This window comes from Salvia miltiorrhiza, chromosome 1 (assembly GCF_028751815.1).
Source record: "Salvia miltiorrhiza cultivar Shanhuang (shh) chromosome 1, IMPLAD_Smil_shh, whole genome shotgun sequence".
NCBI lineage: Eukaryota > Viridiplantae > Streptophyta > Magnoliopsida > Lamiales > Lamiaceae > Salvia > Salvia miltiorrhiza.
This window is the reverse complement of record NC_080387.1, coordinates 2,607,618-2,624,625: the sequence shown is the minus strand read 5'-3', so window position 1 is coordinate 2,624,625 and position 17,008 is coordinate 2,607,618. Positions and strand designations below refer to the sequence as shown.

The window sequence follows — 17,008 nt, the reverse complement described above, 5'->3', positions numbered from 1 at the left end:
CGGTCGTTGTATTTTAATTTATTTAAATTTGAGTTCTGATATTTTTAAGTTTTCGGAAATATTTAACGACCGTTTTTTAACGGTCGTTGTATTTTAATTTATTTAAATATATTTAATATTAACGACCGAAATAATTATTTTTAACGACCGTTTTTCGGTCGTTGTATACCGAAATTATTAATATTATAATTAAAATTAGCAACGACCGAAAAACGGTCGTTAAATTGACATTCGGTCGTTGAATTCGCGGACTTAACTTAGGTTTTCTAATTTTTCCCCCATTTTCTTCTCCACCCTTTCCTCCTCCGATTCTCCGCCTCCTTCCGCCGATTTCGCCGTTCCCGACACCGCCGCCTCCGTCCATCGAACGGCCACCTCCCCCGACGCCGCTGCTGCTGCTCCTCTCCGTCCGACGCGACCGCTGCTGCTTCTCTCTGTCCGACGCGACGCGACCGCTGCTGCTCCTCTCCGTCCGACGCGACGCCGACGCCGCCGCCGCCGCCGCCGCCGCCGCCGCTCTCCGTCCGACGCCGCTGCTCTCCGTCGACGTGATACTCTACGGTAAGTTAATTAATTATTCATCCTAACCCTAATTAATTATTTTTTATAGATTTCATCAATTATTAACCCTAACTCTAATTCTCAGCCCCCTGCCCTCGCCGGACCGCCCCTGCCCTCGCCGGAAAGCTCCTGCCGTTGCCGGAATAAGAGATTGTAGGTTAGTTCGTGTAACTTATATAATGTAGGCTATTAATTTGAATTTAGGTTAATATTGATATGTTAGTATATATGAATTTAGGTTAATTATATGTGAATTAATGAGAAATTTACATAGAACTTAGTATGAATTATATGTGAATTAATGTAGGCTATGTTTCAAATTTATGTTAATTATATTAGTATGAATTAATGTGAAATTTAGTTGTTGTGTTGTATAGTATATGTGAATTAATGTGAATTTAGTTTGAATGTAATGTGAAATTATATGTTAATTATATATATGTTCATTTGTATTTGATTTGTTTAAAGAACAAGAACTTAGTAAGATAATTTATTTTATAAGATATATTTAAAGAACTTAGTTAGGTTTATTTGTAAATATTAGATTTATTTAAATAACTTAGTTAGGTTTATATATATTAGATTTAGTTAAAGAACTTAGTTAGGTTAATCTCTATTTAAAGAACTTAGTTAGGTTCATTTCTATTTAAAGAACTTAGTTAGGTTCATTTCTATTTAAAGAACTTAGGAAGCTTAATTTCTATTTAAAGAACTTATAATGTTTAAATTTATTTAATTCGCTTTATCGCCGGTGGGGGAGAGGCGAAATATATGATTTAGCATGATTAATTGCGTTGAGCATGTTTTAATTATAATTAAGCATGATAGTTTCGCCGGTGGGGGAGAGGCGATTAAGTATGATTGTGATTAATTGGAGTTTGGGCCGCCGGTGGGGGAGAGGCGGAGGCGGTAGCAATGACTACCGCCTTGGTTTTGTTGTTGTGTTGAAATTTCAATCTTCAATCAACCTTCTTGAAATTCTAATCGTAATCTTCAGTCATCCTTCTATAATCCTAATCTCCGACCTTATTTGAGTTCTTAATTCCTAATCCAAATCTTAATCTCCTTTCTTAATCATACTCTTAATCTTAATTCCAAATACAAATCTTAATCTCCTTTCATAATCCTAATCTTAATCTTAATTCCTAATCCTTATCTTAATCTTAATCTTAATTTCTAATCTTAATTTCCACTCTTATTCATCATCTTAATTTTATATCTAATGTGTGAACTAATTAAAACATTAATAATATATGAATGCAGGAAATATAAACATGAGTTTAGATAGAGGGTGGATGTATAGGCGATATGCTCAAGGTAGTCTAACAGGAGAGTTCATGGATGGATTGGAAGTATTTATCCATTATGCACTTTCTCGACCGGACTTAATGATTGGAAATAAGATCAAATGCCCATGCACGAAATGTAAGAACAAAAAATTTGATACTCCAATGACTGTTAGGGTTCACTTGGCAAAGAATGGTTTTATCCCTAGATACCATATATGGACGATGCATGGTGAAGCGTTAGTGCAAGTCCTTGATGTTGCTAGGCGTATTGTAACCATTGAGGAAGATAGAGAAGTCAATCGTTATGAGACGATGGTGATGGATGTAGCGACAGCTCAATTTCACAATGTCGATGATTTAATTGAAGAATCTCCAAACCCAACAGCCCAACATTTGTATGATATGTTAAAGGCGGCTGATAGAGAGTTGTGGCCTGGCTGTAAAACCCATACCCAATTATCTCTTGTAGCTCGATTGATGAGTTTAAAATCTGATAATAATAATATGTCTGAGCGATGTTTTGATCAGATTTTGGAGTTGATTAAAGAAATAGTTCCCGATAATAATTTGGTGACTGGAGATTTCTACAGTGCAAAGAAATTGCTTCGTGGGATGGGTTTGCCAGTTGAGAAGATTGATTGTTGTCGTAATAATTGTATGCTTTTTTGGGGGGATGATGAAAGATTGAACGAGTGTAAGTTTTGCGATGCAAAACGTTACAAAGAATCTTCTGGTCCCAGTGGTAGTCGTCAACGACGCCTAGTTGCAGTAAGTCAGATGCATTACTTTCCCATCACCCCAAGATTGCAAAGGTTATATGCATCTAAAGCAACAGCAGCTGATATGCGATGGCATGCTACATCAGTTAATGATGGTGTGATGAGACACCCTGCAGACTCACCTGCATGGAAACATTTTGACAACACATTTCCTGATTTTGCGGCTGAGGTCAGAAATGTGAGATTGGGGCTTTGTACTGACGGATTCTCGCCATTCAACAATTTTGGAAAGCAATACTCCTCATGGCCAATCCTACTTACTCCATACAATCTTCCTCCTTGGATGTGCATGAGAGAACAACACATATTTCTCACTGCTGTCGTCCCTGGGCCACACAATCCAAAGGATATGATTGATGTTTTTCTTCAACCGTTGATTGCTGAGTTATCTCATCTTTGGGAAGTAGGTGTCCAAACGTATGACATATCATTGAAGAATAATTTCCAAATGCGTGCTGCACTTTTGTGGACAATTAGTGACTTTCCCGCTTATTCCATGCTTTCTGGTTGGAGTACAGCTGGTAGATTGGCATGTCCACGTTGTTGTGATGATACAGATTCTTTTCGATTACCTTTGAGTGGTAAACAATCCTGGTTTGACTGTCATAGGAGGTTCTTACCCACTGATCATCCTTTTCGACGCAACAAATATGCGTTTATAAAAAATGCTCAAGTAAGAAAAGGTCCTCCACAAACAAAAAATGGGTACCAGTTGTTGGCTGAGATTGAGGGATTGAGGCTTAAAAAAGTAACAGAATTGACAGTTGAAGATACTCGATTACGGATATCTAAACGACAAAGAACTTATGAATCAGGTTGGAGGAAAAAAAGTATATTATGGGATTTCGTATTTCAATTCAATTTATTTTGTTTAATCATGTTTACGTTTTTAGTTTATGTTCATGCTTTCTTTTTAATTATGCAATTTAAATTATGCACTTTAGTTTCACGCCTAGATTAGTTGGTTTTTAAATTACAAGTATTTAATTTCTTAAGTTAGGTTTAATTTGAGTTGTTTAAATTCTTGCCTAGGATTTAGTAGTTTAATTCGCCTAGTTAATTTTAAGTTCGGTTTTTAATTAAGTTTTTCATTCTAAGTTTTAGTTTAATAATCAATCTCTTTATTGCTTTCTTTTATTGCTTTTTCCTACGATACTACTAAAAGCCCTTAAAGACTTTCCTTGAGAGATGACACTGGGTCAACTTACCATCACTAGAATGTCCTTGTCCTATTGCAAGTCAAATTAGAGGTGTTCTAGGTTGAGTCAAATTTTGGCGCCGTTGCCGGGGAAAGTTTTAGGCGTTTTAGTTGTGTCGTTTTTACTTGCTTTATTTAATTTCCAGTTTTTCTCATTTTTGTTTTTACGTCTTCCACCCGGTGCGTTTTATCCGTATGTTAAGTGTTGTGTATGCAGGGACGCCGTAGTCTGAAAAGAAAACTAACGTCCCCGCTGGATAATACTCGGACACATACCATAGGAACGGTGAATTCTCTGGCACATACCAGAGCAGACGCTTTATACTCTGACTCTGACTTCAAGGACAGCGCTGCAAGCCCTGCCAATTCCAGTTCTGACTTTGAGCTTGACGTTCCAGAGCAGACCGTAGTAAGGGAGGAAGCCAGCTCTGACCAGCCAGAGCAGACCACAGCCACGGCAGAACACACTAAGGAGGAAGAGGCCAGCTCTGCCAATTTTTGCACTGAGCAGGATTTACACGAGGAGAAAGAAGTCATGGCTCACAACATGGAGTACATGGGAGACTTCACCAGGCCGGTGATTGGAGATACCAACACGTCGGCAATCGTGCTCCCCACTACTGTGAGAAACTACAATCTCAAACCCAATGACTCGAATTTGCTGCCGGTGTTCCATGGGATGCCAAGCGAGGATGCTCTGCAATTCATCCGAGATTTTTGCACACAAGTGCAAACAATTCCTCTGCTTAGTCTCACGGAGGACCAACTCAAGCTCAAGTGCTTTCCCTATGCACTTAAAGACCGGGCAAGGACGTGGATGCTATCTCTGCCGCCCAACTCTATCACTACGTGGGGAGATGCTTGTGAAAAATTTATGCTGAAATACTACCCAAGCCACAAAACGCAAGAGCTGAGAACGAGGATAATGGAGTTCACCCAAGGAGCGGACGAGCCTTTGCATGAAGCTTGGGAGAGATATGAAGAACTCATTCGTCAATGCCCTCAACATCAGTTCACAAATGTTATGTTGATGCAGTTCTTCTACGATGGGTTAGTGCAAACAGCCCAATTTATGGTGGATAGTACGGCAGGAGGCAACATAGCTCGGAAGACGGCAACAGAGCTAAAAGAGATTTTCAAGACTTTGGCCGAGAGCTCCCAACAGAAATCAGTCCGTGGGAAGAGAGTTGAGGCCAGCTCTGTGACGCAACAGTTTGAGCTGCAGAAGCAAGTAGCCGATCTTGTGAGACAAGTGCAGCATCTTAAGATGGGCAAGATGGAAACTCCTTCCGTCCCGGCGCAGAATGGCGAGCCTTGTGGTATTTGTGGAGATTTCAGCCATGGAGCTAATGAGTGCCATAGAATGGAGAGTTTACTCCGGAGGGTGAAGCTGAAGTCTATGCTGCACAAGGATTTCAGAGCTATAATCAAATGCAGAGTAGACCTGGCTTCGTGCAAAACTACAATCAAGGGCAAAGCCATAATCAAGGACAGAGCTATAATCAAGGGCAGAGCAGAACACAATTTGGGCAGCACTATAATCAAGGGCAGAGCAGACCGCAAAATTATAATCAAGGGCAGAACGTCAATAATGGATGGAGAGGTCAGCAGCCCTGCCCACCGCAACAAAATTTTTCCCAACAATATCCACCGAGGTATCAACAGCAAGGGAATTTTCAACCTTTGCAGCAACATGTTCAGCCCCAGAAGTCATCACTTGAAGATACGTTGCAAGCTTTCATGGAGATTAGCAAGCAAAATATGGAGATGACTAAGCAGAATATGGAGTCTCAAGCATCCACCATAAAAAGACTTGAGACCACCGTTGGGCAACTGTCGGGCACCTTGAACCAATTACAGCAGCAGCAGCAGCCCGGAAAATTTCAGGGTCAACCTCTGCAAACTCACCAAGCTTTAGCTATCACCGCTCTTGAATAGCAGACTTGGATACCGGAACAAACATGGATTCCGAAGCAGACCAGGGTACCAGAGCTGACGTGGATGCCTGAACCGACTCCGGTACTAGAGCAGAAGAAGGTAGTAGCGCTGCCCAGTCCAGGCCTGCCGAGTGCCGCGCTACCCAGTCCAGCCCTGTCGAGTGCAGCGCTGCCCAGCTCAGCACTGCCAGATCCAGTCCCGCAGAAGTCAGCCTTGCCGAATCCAACCTTGCAGACTCCAGCTATGCAAAACCCAGCTCTGCAAATTTCAGCCTTGCAAAATCCAGCTATGGAACGTCCAGCTCTGCAGGAGCCAGCTATGCCAAGTCTAGCTCTGCAGCATCCTGCCATGCGTAGTTCAGCTATGCAGAATCCGGCCCCGCAGAGTGCAGCCGTGCCAAGTGCAGCATTGCAATGGTCAGTCATGCCAAATCCAGTTCTGCAAAACTATGGCATGAGAAAGGCACCTAAGCTGATAAGGACGCCGGAGCTAAGAAGAGCACCAGAGCTGAGACGAGCGCCAGAGTTGATAAGGTGGCCAGAGCTATCTCTCCACAAGTCCACTACGCCGTATCGACCACCGAAAGTTGTCCAACGTTCCAGCCCACCTCTGCCACCATCGATTGTTGATTCAACCCAACCATTACCGAAGCAAGGAGATCCTGGCACTTTATTCTTAGTATTGGTTTGGGTAGAGCTGGAGAGTTCTCGGGAATGTTAGATTTAGGTGCGGCAATCAATGTAATGCCGTTTGCTATTTTTCAGAAATTGGGCAGGAAGGAAGATGAGCTTAAAAGTACGAGAACAAGACTTCAACTAGCTGATGGAGCGTATTGTATCACTCGTGGTCTTTTAAAAGATGTTGAGGTCAAGGTGAGAGGAATCACGGTGCTAGCCGATTTTGTGGTGCTTGATTCAGGGCAGGGCGTTATAGGAAAGAATGGACATCTTGTTCTACTCGGACGGCCTTTTATGGCTACTACCCAGACTCGCATTGATGTGGGATCTGGAACTGTGAGTACGGCGAGATCCGGTAGATCGGTAACATTTTCAGTTTTCGATAAGAAGCCTGTTATTCCTACCTCTTTAATGCATTTCTGTTCTTTTGTTGAGATTTCTGATCATGTGGAAGAAGTGGGAATTTTCAGCGCTAACAGTCTTCTGCCAGCTCTATCCAGCACTCCAGCTCTGATGAGCCCAGCTCTGACTACTCCGTCAACTATGACGAAGGACGCCAGCGCTGCACATCTTTTGCCTGTTCTGACGAGCCCAGCGCTGCCCATCCAGCCTACTATGATGAGCACTTGCCAGAATTATACTAAGGAGAATTTGATAAGCACTGGCCCGGAAAAAGAAAAGGAGACGCCGGTTCTCAGATCGACAGAGCAGTCTCGAGAGAAAGAGGGTGTGTTGCTAAAGGATGTGTTTGACCCTGGTGCGAATGCTAAAGAGAATTCCAATGTAGACGGTCACCGCATGAAACCCTTCTATGGGCATTTGAGTACTCCGATGGAGGTGGAGTCTCAAGCTCTACATGATCCTCACCGATGATTCAATTCTGAAGTCGGGCTGGAGACTCTAACTCTAGCGCTTGGTGGGAGGCAACCTACCGTTGGTTTGTTTTTAGTTTTTGTTTTTCTTGTTTTCCGTTGTTTGTGTCTTTCCTAAGTTTTGGTTGCTTGCGCGGATACTTTGATGTGGTGTTCATGTTTTGACTTCAGCGCTGCAGTTCTAACTCTGTCGACAGCGCAGCCGCGCCAGCGCGTCTCTGCACTTTTCCGCGCTGCCCTTCTCCGCGCTGCTCTGTCAGCACTGACCGATTCAGCGTGGCACTCTCCACTCTGCCATAGACCGTGAATTCTCCTCTTCACCACCTCGCACGATGCTTCAGTTTTTCAATGCCGATAATCAGGGACATTTTTCTTAACTCTTCTTATTTCTTTTTGTGCCCTGAGGACATGGCATGCTTTAAGTGTGGGGGGGTGTTTTATTGTGTTTATGCTTTCAATTGGGCGAGATTAGTCTGTCTATGCTTAGTTTTTGGTCTCAAACCTTGCTAATTTTTATGAATTTGTGGAAGAGTAGATGGTTTTCGATGCGAATTTCGGGTTTGTGAATGAATGGTGGTTATTATTGTTTTACTGTTGATATGTGTTTCTTTTTGTGCAAAGCATTTGAGTTTTGTTGCAACATGATTGTAAGTTAGTAAAACGTGATTTGTCCGGTAGATGCTAGAAGGAGTGTTGTCATTGTGATTACCTACGATCGTATCTTATTTGTGAAAATGTTGGACGAATTGCCAACTTCAAAATTGCCAGCTCTGAAACATCTGGCCTGTTCTGAAAAATGTGATAGCTCTGAGTCTCTGCTCCTCTAGTCTAACTATGAGCATAGGAAACCACGTGAAAAGACATTGGATTACATCCAAATGGTTTTTATTTCACGAATTATGGCTCAACTGTTGAAAACCTCAATCACATAAACTGTGAAAAAATGGTGATATTGATTATAAAGGTGATCACATTAGGGAATTCACTTATAGCGGAGAATTGGGTCTGATCGAATTGCCTACATTACTGTTTTGTTGCTTCTTAAACTTTGAGTTACTTGCATGATCGAGAGATGTGTTTTGATTGTAAAATTTTGAATTGACTTTGAGAATGTTGGATGGAAATTAGCATTGTTGAAATCAATCTCTTCCTAGGATTCATATGGATTTTGCTTGAGGACAAGCAAAAGGCTAAGTGTGGGGGGTTGATTTATGCCTAATTGTTCTAATTTTGGGGTTTACATGCGCATATTTTAAGTTAAATCTTCTGGAAATTGGTGCGTTTTATGGTTTGTTTTATGCTTTTCAGGAGATTTAGGTCTTATAGATGGAAGAGTGCGATTTTGGAGATTTTGGGGGTAAGAATGGTGTTTTTAGGCACACTTTGATTGCAGAGCTGAACTTCTCTATGAAGGCACGTGCCAGAGTAGAGAAGCCTGCTTCAGAGCAGAGGAGTGCGCTCCATAAGTCGCCAGCGAAATCCGCTCAAGCCAGAGAAATTAGAAAGCCAGAGCGGAGAGCCAGAGCAGCGAAATGAGAAAAACGCCAGAGGAATCGAGGCGAGCGCGGAAATGCCAGAGGAATCGAAGCGAGCGAGGAATCGCCAGAGGAATCGAAGCGAGCGAGGAATCGCTAGAGAAATCACTTCGCTTCTGGAAACATAAGTGTCAGAGGAATCGCTATGCCAGAGAAATCACCACCCCTCTGGCGAAAGCCGGAGCGGAAACCATTCCGCTGGCGACCCATTCCGCTGGCGATAGCCAGAGCTGAAGCCATTCCGCTGGCGAGAACCCCGAATTCGGCCAGAGAGGAGATTATTTCCGGGGCGCGCGTCATAGCTGGAGAGTTGCCTTATTTTGCACGATTCTATTGCCTTTAGAGTTCTACTTTGCATGGCAACTTTCTTGGTGATCCAGAAGGATTTGAAGTCTATAAATAGGGCCATACTTTTCATTGTAAAATATCAATCCCTTGCCCTAGTTTTAGACGCCATCTTTGCAATCTGTTGGCATCCGAAGCTTAGGATTTACTTGCTTTCTTAGTGCTTTCATAGTTTCGAGTTTTCATTGTTCTAGTTAGTTTTCAATTTAGTTTTATTTAGTTTTTATTCTTGGATTGTGATTGAGTGACACAATTACACGTTCAAGACGTTTACGGTATTTCGTATTTCAATTCAATTTATTTTGTTTAATCATGTTTACGTTTTTAGTTTATGTTCATGCTTTCTTTTTAATTATGCACTTTAGTTTCACGCCTAGATTAGTTGGTTTTTAAATTACAAGTATTTAATTTCTTAAGTTAGGTTTAATTTGAGTTGTTTAAATTCTTGCCTAGGATTTAGTATTTTAATTCGCCTAGTTAATTTTAAGTTCGGTTTTTAATTAAGTTTTTCATTCTAAGTTTTAGTTTAATAATCGATCTCTTTATTGCTTTCTTTTATTGCTTTTTCCTACGATACTACTAAAAGCCCTTAAAGACTTTCCTTGAGAGATGACACTGGGTCAACTTACCATCACTAGAATGTCCTTGTCCTATTGCAAGTCAAACTAGAGGTGTTCTAGGTTGAGTCAAATTTTGGCGCCGTTGCCGGGGAAAGTTTTAGGCGTTTTAGTTGTGTCGTTTTTACTTGCTTTATTTAATTTCCAGTTTTTCTCGTTTTTGTTTTTACGTCTTCCACCCGGTGCGTTTTATCCGTGTGTTAAGTGTTGTGTATGCAGGGACGCCGTAGTCTAAAAAGAAAACTAACGTCCCCGCTGGATAATACGCGGACACATACCATAGGAACGGTGAATTCTCTGGCACATACCAGAGCAGACGCTTTATACTCTGACTCTGACTCCGAGGACAGCGCTGCAAGCCCTGCCAATTCCAGTTCTGACTTTGAGCTTGACGTTCCAGAGCAGACCGTAGTAGGGGAGGAAGCCAGCTCTGACCAGCCAGAGCAGACCACAACCACGGCAGAACACACTAAGGAGGAAGAGGCCAGCTCCGCCAATTTTCGCACTGAGCAGGATATACACGAGGAGAAAGAAGTCATGGCTCAAAACATGGAGTACATGGGAGACTTCACCAGGCCGGTGATTGGAGATACCAACACGTCGGCAATCGTGCTCCCCACTGCTATGAGAAACTACAATCTCAAACCCAATGACTCGAATTTGCTGCCGGTGTCCCATGGAATGCCAAGCGAGGATGCTCTGCAATTCATCCGAGATTTTTGCACACAAGTGCAAACGATTCCTCTGCTTAGCCTCACGAAGGACCAACTCAAGCTCAAGTGCTTTCCCTATGCACTTAAAGACCGGGCAAGGACGTGGATGCTATCTCTGCCGCCCAACTCTATCACTACGTGGGGAGATGCTTGTGAAAAATTTATACTGAAATACTACCCAAGCCACAAAACGCAAGAGCTGAGAATGAGGATAATGGAGTTCACCCAAGGAGCGGACGAGCCTTTGCATGAAGCTTGGGAGAGATATGAAGAACTCATTCGTCAATACCCTCAACATCAGTTCACAAATGTTATGTTGATGCAGTTCTTCTACGATGGGTTAGTGCAAACAGCCCAATTTATGGTGGATAGTACAGCAGGAGGCAACATAGCTCGGAAGACGGCAACAGAGCTAAAAGAGATTTTCAAGACTTTGGCCGAGAGCTCCCAACATAAATCAGTCCGTGGGAAGAGAGTTGAGGCCAGCTCTGTGACGCAACAGTTTGAGCTGCAGAAGCAAGTAGCCGATCTTGTGAGACAAGTGCAGCATCTTAAGATGGGCAAGATGGAAACTCCTTCCGTCCCAGCGCAGAATGGCGAGCCTTGTGGTATTTGTGGAGATTTCAGCCATGGAGCTAATGAGTGCCATAGAATGGGAGAGTTTACTCCGGAGGGTGAAGCTGAAGTCTATGCTGCACAAGGATTTCAGAGCTATAATCAAATGCAGAGTAGACCTGGCTTCGTGCAAAACTACAATCAAGGGCAAAGCCATAATCAAGGACAGAGCTATAATCAAGGGCAGAGCAGAACACAATTTGGGCAGCACTATAATCAAGGGTAGAGCAGACCGCAAAATTATAATCAAGGGCAGAACGTCAATAATGGATGGAGAGGTCAGCAGCCCTGCCCACCGCAACAAAATTTTCCCCAACAATATCCACCGAGGTATCAACAGCAAGGGAATTTTCAACCTTTGCAGCAACATGCTCAGCCCCAGAAGTCATCACTTGAAGATACGTTGCAAGCTTTCATGGAGATTAGCAAGCAAAATATGGAGATGACTAAGCAGAATATGGAGTCTCAAGCATCCACCATAAAAAGACTTGAGACCACCGTAGGGCAACTGTCGGGCACCTTGAACCAATTGCAGCAGCAGCAGCAGCCCGGAAAATTTCATGGTCAACCTCTGCAAACTCACCAAGCTTTAGCTATCACTGCTCTCGAAGAACAGACTTGGATACCGGAACAAACATGGATTCTGAAGCAGACCAGGGTACCAGAGCTGACGTGGATGCCTGAACCGACTCCGGTACTAGAGCAGAAGAAGGTAGTAGCGCTGCCCAGTCCAGCCCTGCCGAGTGTCGCGCTGCCCAGTCCAGCCCTGTCGAGTGCAGCGCTGCCCAGCTCAGCACTGCCAGATCCAGTCCCGCAGAAGTCAGCCTTGCCGAATCCAACCTTGCAGACTCCAGCTATGCAAAACCCAGCTCTGCAAATTTCAGCCTTGCAAAATCCAGCTATGGAAAGTCCAGCTCTGCAGAATCCAGCTCTGCATGAGCCAGCTATGCCAAGTCTAGCTCTGCAGCATCTTGCCATGCATAGTTCAGCTATGCAGAATCCGGCCCCGCAGAGTGCAGCCGTGCCAAGTGCAGCATTCCAATGGTCAGTCATGCCAAATCCAGTTCTACAAAACTATGGCATGAGAAAGGCACCTAAGCTAATAAGGACGCCGGAGCTAAGAAGAGCACCAGAGCTGAGACGAGCGCCAGAGTTGATAAGGTGGCCAGAGCTATCTCTCCACAAGTCCACTACGCCGTATCGACCACCGAAAGGTGTCCAACGTTCCAGCCCACCTCTGCCACCACCGATTGTTGATTCAACCCAACCATTACCGAAGCAAGGAGATCCTGGCAGCTTTATTCTTAGCATTGGTTTGGGTAGAGCTGGAGAGTTCTCGGGAATGTTAGATTTAGGTGCGGCAATCAATGTAATGCCGTTTGCTATTTTTCAGAAATTGAGCAGGAAGGAAGATGAGCTTAAAAGCACGAGAACAAGACTTCAACTAGCTGATGGAGCATATTGTAGCACTCGTGGTCTTTTAAAAGATGTTGAGGTCAAGGTGAGAGGAATCACGGTGCTAGCCGATTTTGTGGTGCTTGATTCAGGGCAGGGCGTTATAGGAAAGAATGGACATCTTGTTCTACTTGGACGGCCTTTTATGGCTACTACCCAGACTCGCATTGATGTGGGATCTGGAACTGTGAGTACGGCGGGATCCGGTAGATCGGTAACGTTCTCGGTTTTCGATAAGAAGCCTGTTATTCCTACCTCTTTAATGCATTTCTGTTCTTTTGTTGAGATTTCTGATCATGTGGAAGAAGTGGGAATTTTCGGCACTAACAGTCTTCTGCCAGCTCTATCCAGCACTCCAGCTCTGATGAGCCCAGCTCTGACTACTCCGTCAACTATGACGAAGGACGCCAGCGCTGCACATCTTTTGCCTGTTCTGACGAGCCCAGCGCTGCCCATCCAGCCTACTATGATGAGCACTTGCCAGAATTATACTAAAGAGAATTTGATGAGCACTGGCCCGGAAAAAGAAAAGGAGACGCCGGTTCTCAGATCGGCAGAGCAGTCTCGAGAGAAAGAGGGTGTGTTGCTAAAGGATGTGTTTGACCCTGGTGCGAATGCTAAAGAGAATTTCAATGTAGACGGTCACCGCATGAAACCCTTCTATGGGCATTTGAGTACTCTGATGGAGGTGGAGTCTCAAGCTCTGCATGATCCTCACTGATGATTCAATTCTGAAGTCGGGCTGGAGACTCTAACTCTAGCGCTTGGTGGGAGGCAACCCACCGTTGGTTTGTTTTTAGTTTTTGTTTTTCTTGTTTTCCGTTGTTTGTGTCTTTCCTAAGTTTTGGTTGCTTGCGCGGATACTTTGATGTGGTGTTCATGTTTTGACTTCAGCGCTGCAGTTCTAACTCTGTTGACAGCGCAGCCGCGCCAGCGCGTCTCTGCACTTTTCCGCGCTGCACCTTTCCACCGCTGCACTTTTCCGCGCTGCTCTGTCAGCGCTGACCGATTCAGCGTGGCACTCTCCACTCTGCCATAGACCGTGAATTCCCCACTTCACCACCTCGCACGATGCTTCAGTTTCTCAATGCCGATAATCAGGGACATTTTTCTTAACTCTTCTTATTTCTTTTTGTGCCCTGAGGACATGGCATGCTTTAAGTGTGGGGGGGTGTTTTATTGTGTTTATGCTTTCAATTGGGCGAGATTAGTCTGTCTATGCTTAGTTTTTGGTCTCAAATCTTGCTAATTTTTATGAATTTGTGGAAGAGTAGATGGTTTTCGATGCGAATTTCGGGTTTGTGAATGAATGGTGGTTATTATTGTTTTACTGTTGATATGTGTTTCTTTTTGTGCAAAGAATTTGAGTTTTGTTGCAACATGATTGTAAGTTAGTAAAACGTGATTTGTCCGGTAGATGCTAGAAGGAGTGTTGTCATTGTGATTACCTACGATCGTATCTTATTTGTGAAAATGTTGGACGAATTGCCAACTTCAAAATTGCCAGCTCTGAAACATCTGGCCTGTTTTGAAAAATGTGATAGCTCTGAGTCTCTGCTCCTCTAGTCTAACTATGAGCATGGGAAACCACGTGAAAAAACTTTGGATTACATCTAAATGGTTTTTATTTCACGAATTATGGCTCAACTGTCGAAAATCTCAATCACACAAAGTGTGAAAAGATGGTGATATTGATTATAAAGGTGATCACATTAGGGAATTCACTTCTAGGGGAGAATTGGGTCTGATCGAATTGCCTACATTACTGTTTTGTTGCTTCTTAAACTTTGAGTTACTTGCATGATCGAGAGATGTGTTTTGATTGTAAAATTTTGAATTGACTTTGAGAATGTTGGATGGAAATTAGCATTATTGAAATCAATCTCTTCCTAGGATTCATATGGATTTTGCTTGAGGACAAGCAAAAGGCTAAGTGTCGGGGGGTTGATTTATGCCTAATTGTTCTAATTTTGGGGGTTTACATGCGCATATTTTAAGTTAAATCTTCTGGAAATTGGTGCGTTTTATGGTTTGTTTTATGCTTTTCAGGAGATTTAGGTCTTATAGATGGAAGAGTGCGATTTTGGAGATTTTGGGGGTAAGAATGGTGTTTTTAGGCACACTTTGATTGCAGAGCTGAACTTCTCTATGAAGGCCCGTGCCAGAGTAGAGAAGCCTGCTTCAGAGTAGAGGAGTGCGCTCCATAAGTCGCCAGCGAAATCCGCTCAAGCCAGAGAAATGAGAAAGCCAGAGTGGAGAGCCAGAGCAGCGAAATGAGAAAAACGCCAGAGGAATCGAGGCGAGCGCGGAAATGCCAGAGGAATCGAAGCGAGCGAGGAATCGCCAGAGGAATCGAAGCGAGCGAGGAATCGCTAGAGAAATCACTTCGCTACTGGAAACATAAGTGTCAGAGGAATCGCTATGCCAGAGAAATCACCACCCCTCTGGCGAAAGCCGGAGCGGAAACCATTCCGCTGGCAACCCATTCCGCTGGCGATAGCCGGAGCTGAAGCCATTCCGCTGGCGAGAACCCCGAATTCGGCCAGAGAGGAGATTATTTCCGGGGCGCGCGTCATAGCTGGAGAGTTGCCTTATTTTGCACGATTCTATTGCCTTTAGAGTTCTACTTTGCATGGCAACTTTCTTGGTGATCCAGAAGGATTTGAAGTCTATAAATAGGGCCATACTTTTCATTGTAAAATATCAATCCCTTGCCCTAGTTTTAGACGCCATCTTTGCAATCTGTTGGCATCCGAAGCTTAGGATTTACTTGCTTTCTTAGTGCTTTCATAGTTTCGAGTTTTCATTGTTCTAGTTAGTTTTCAATTTAGTTTTATTTAGTTTTTATTCTTGGATTGTGATTGAGTGACACAATTACACATTCAAGACGTTTACGGTATTTCGTATTTCAATTCAATTTATTTTGTTTAATCATGTTTACGTTTTTAGTTTATGTTCATGCTTTCTTTTTAATTATGCAATCTAAATTATGCACTTTAGTTTCACGCCTAGATTAGTTGGTTTTTAAATTACAAGTATTTAATTTCTTAAGTTAGGTTTAATTTGAGTTGTTTAAATTCTTGCCTAGGATTTAGTAGTTTAATTCGCCTAGTTAATTTTAAGTTCGGTTTTTAATTAAGTTTTTCATTCTAAGTTTTAGTTTAATAATCGATCTCTTTATTGCTTTCTTTTATTGCTTTTTCCTACGATACTACTAAAAGCCCTTAAAGACTTTCCTTGAGAGATGACACTGGGTCAACTTACCATCACTAGAATGTCCTTGTCCTATTGCAAGTCAAACTAGAGATGTTCTAGGTTGAGTCATGAACGATCCAGCAAAGCCTATCGAGTGTTTAATTCTCAAACTCTCTATGTTGAAGAAACACCTCATGTTGTCTTTGATGAGTCTGCTGATAAATTCAGGAAACAGGAAACAGAGAATGCTGAAGTTTCCAGAACTGAAAACCAGGACACCGAACCTTCAATAGTCTTGGTGTGGGGACCCGAAAAAGATAAAGATACTGAAAAGCTTCAGTATCAAAAGATCAGTCAAAGGTCAGAAGTTCAGACTGGAGCCAATGCAGATGGCATCAGTAAAGGGGGAACTCCAGCTGTTGAGGAAAGAGCTGAACCAGTCGAAGAAGATCCAAATCATCTCTCCCCAGTTCAGAACAATGCTCAACATCTCAGAACCATTCTGACTGAAGAACCTCCTCCATCACCAGAAGAGATCAAGAAGTATCGAAGATGGTTTGAACTCCATTCAAAGGACAACATCATTGGAGAACCATCAGACGGTGTCAAGACTCGAAGATCAATGTGCAACCTCATCTTTGATATCAACCAGAACTGCATCAACGAAGATAAGAATTTCAGCTGTTTCTTATCATCTACAGAGCCCAAGGATATTGAAGAAGCTCTGAAATCTACTGAATGGGTCATCGCAATGCAAGCAGAACTCAATAAATTCAATCGGAATTCAGCTTGGGAACTTGCGGATCGACCTGATGATGCAAAGGTGATTGGTTTGAAATGGATTTTCAAAAATAAGAAAGACGAAGAAGGTCACATTGTGAGAAACAAAGCAAGGCTAGTTGCAAAAGGATACTGTCAAGAAGAATGAATCGACTACGATGAAACTTTTGCACCGGTGGCCAGATTGGAAGCAGTCAGGCTCTTCTTAGCCTTTGCAGCTCACGAAGGATTCAAGGTACATCAAATGGATGTGAAGTGTGCATTTCTCAATGGAGTGCTCACAGATGAAGTCTACGTTGAACAACCTCCAGGGTTTGAGGTTGCAGGTCCAGAAAAGGTGTACAAGCTGAAGAAAGCGCTCTATGGACTGAAGCAGGCTCCAAGAGTATGGTATGATACTCTCTCTGAGTATCTTATTGAACAAGGGTTCAAGAAATGA

At 43.0% G+C, this 17,008-nt stretch overlaps 1 long non-coding RNA gene across 1 annotated transcript; it reads left to right on the top strand.

Moving 5' to 3' along the window:
* Positions 1–499: 499 nt before the first annotated feature.
* LOC131007271 (uncharacterized) lies at positions 500–2,050 on the top strand. The gene is made up of 3 exons (XR_009096006.1): positions 500–561; positions 647–718; positions 1,825–2,050. It is a non-coding gene; the product is annotated as an uncharacterized LOC131007271 (long non-coding RNA).
* The last annotated feature ends 14,958 nt before the right edge of the window (positions 2,051–17,008 follow it).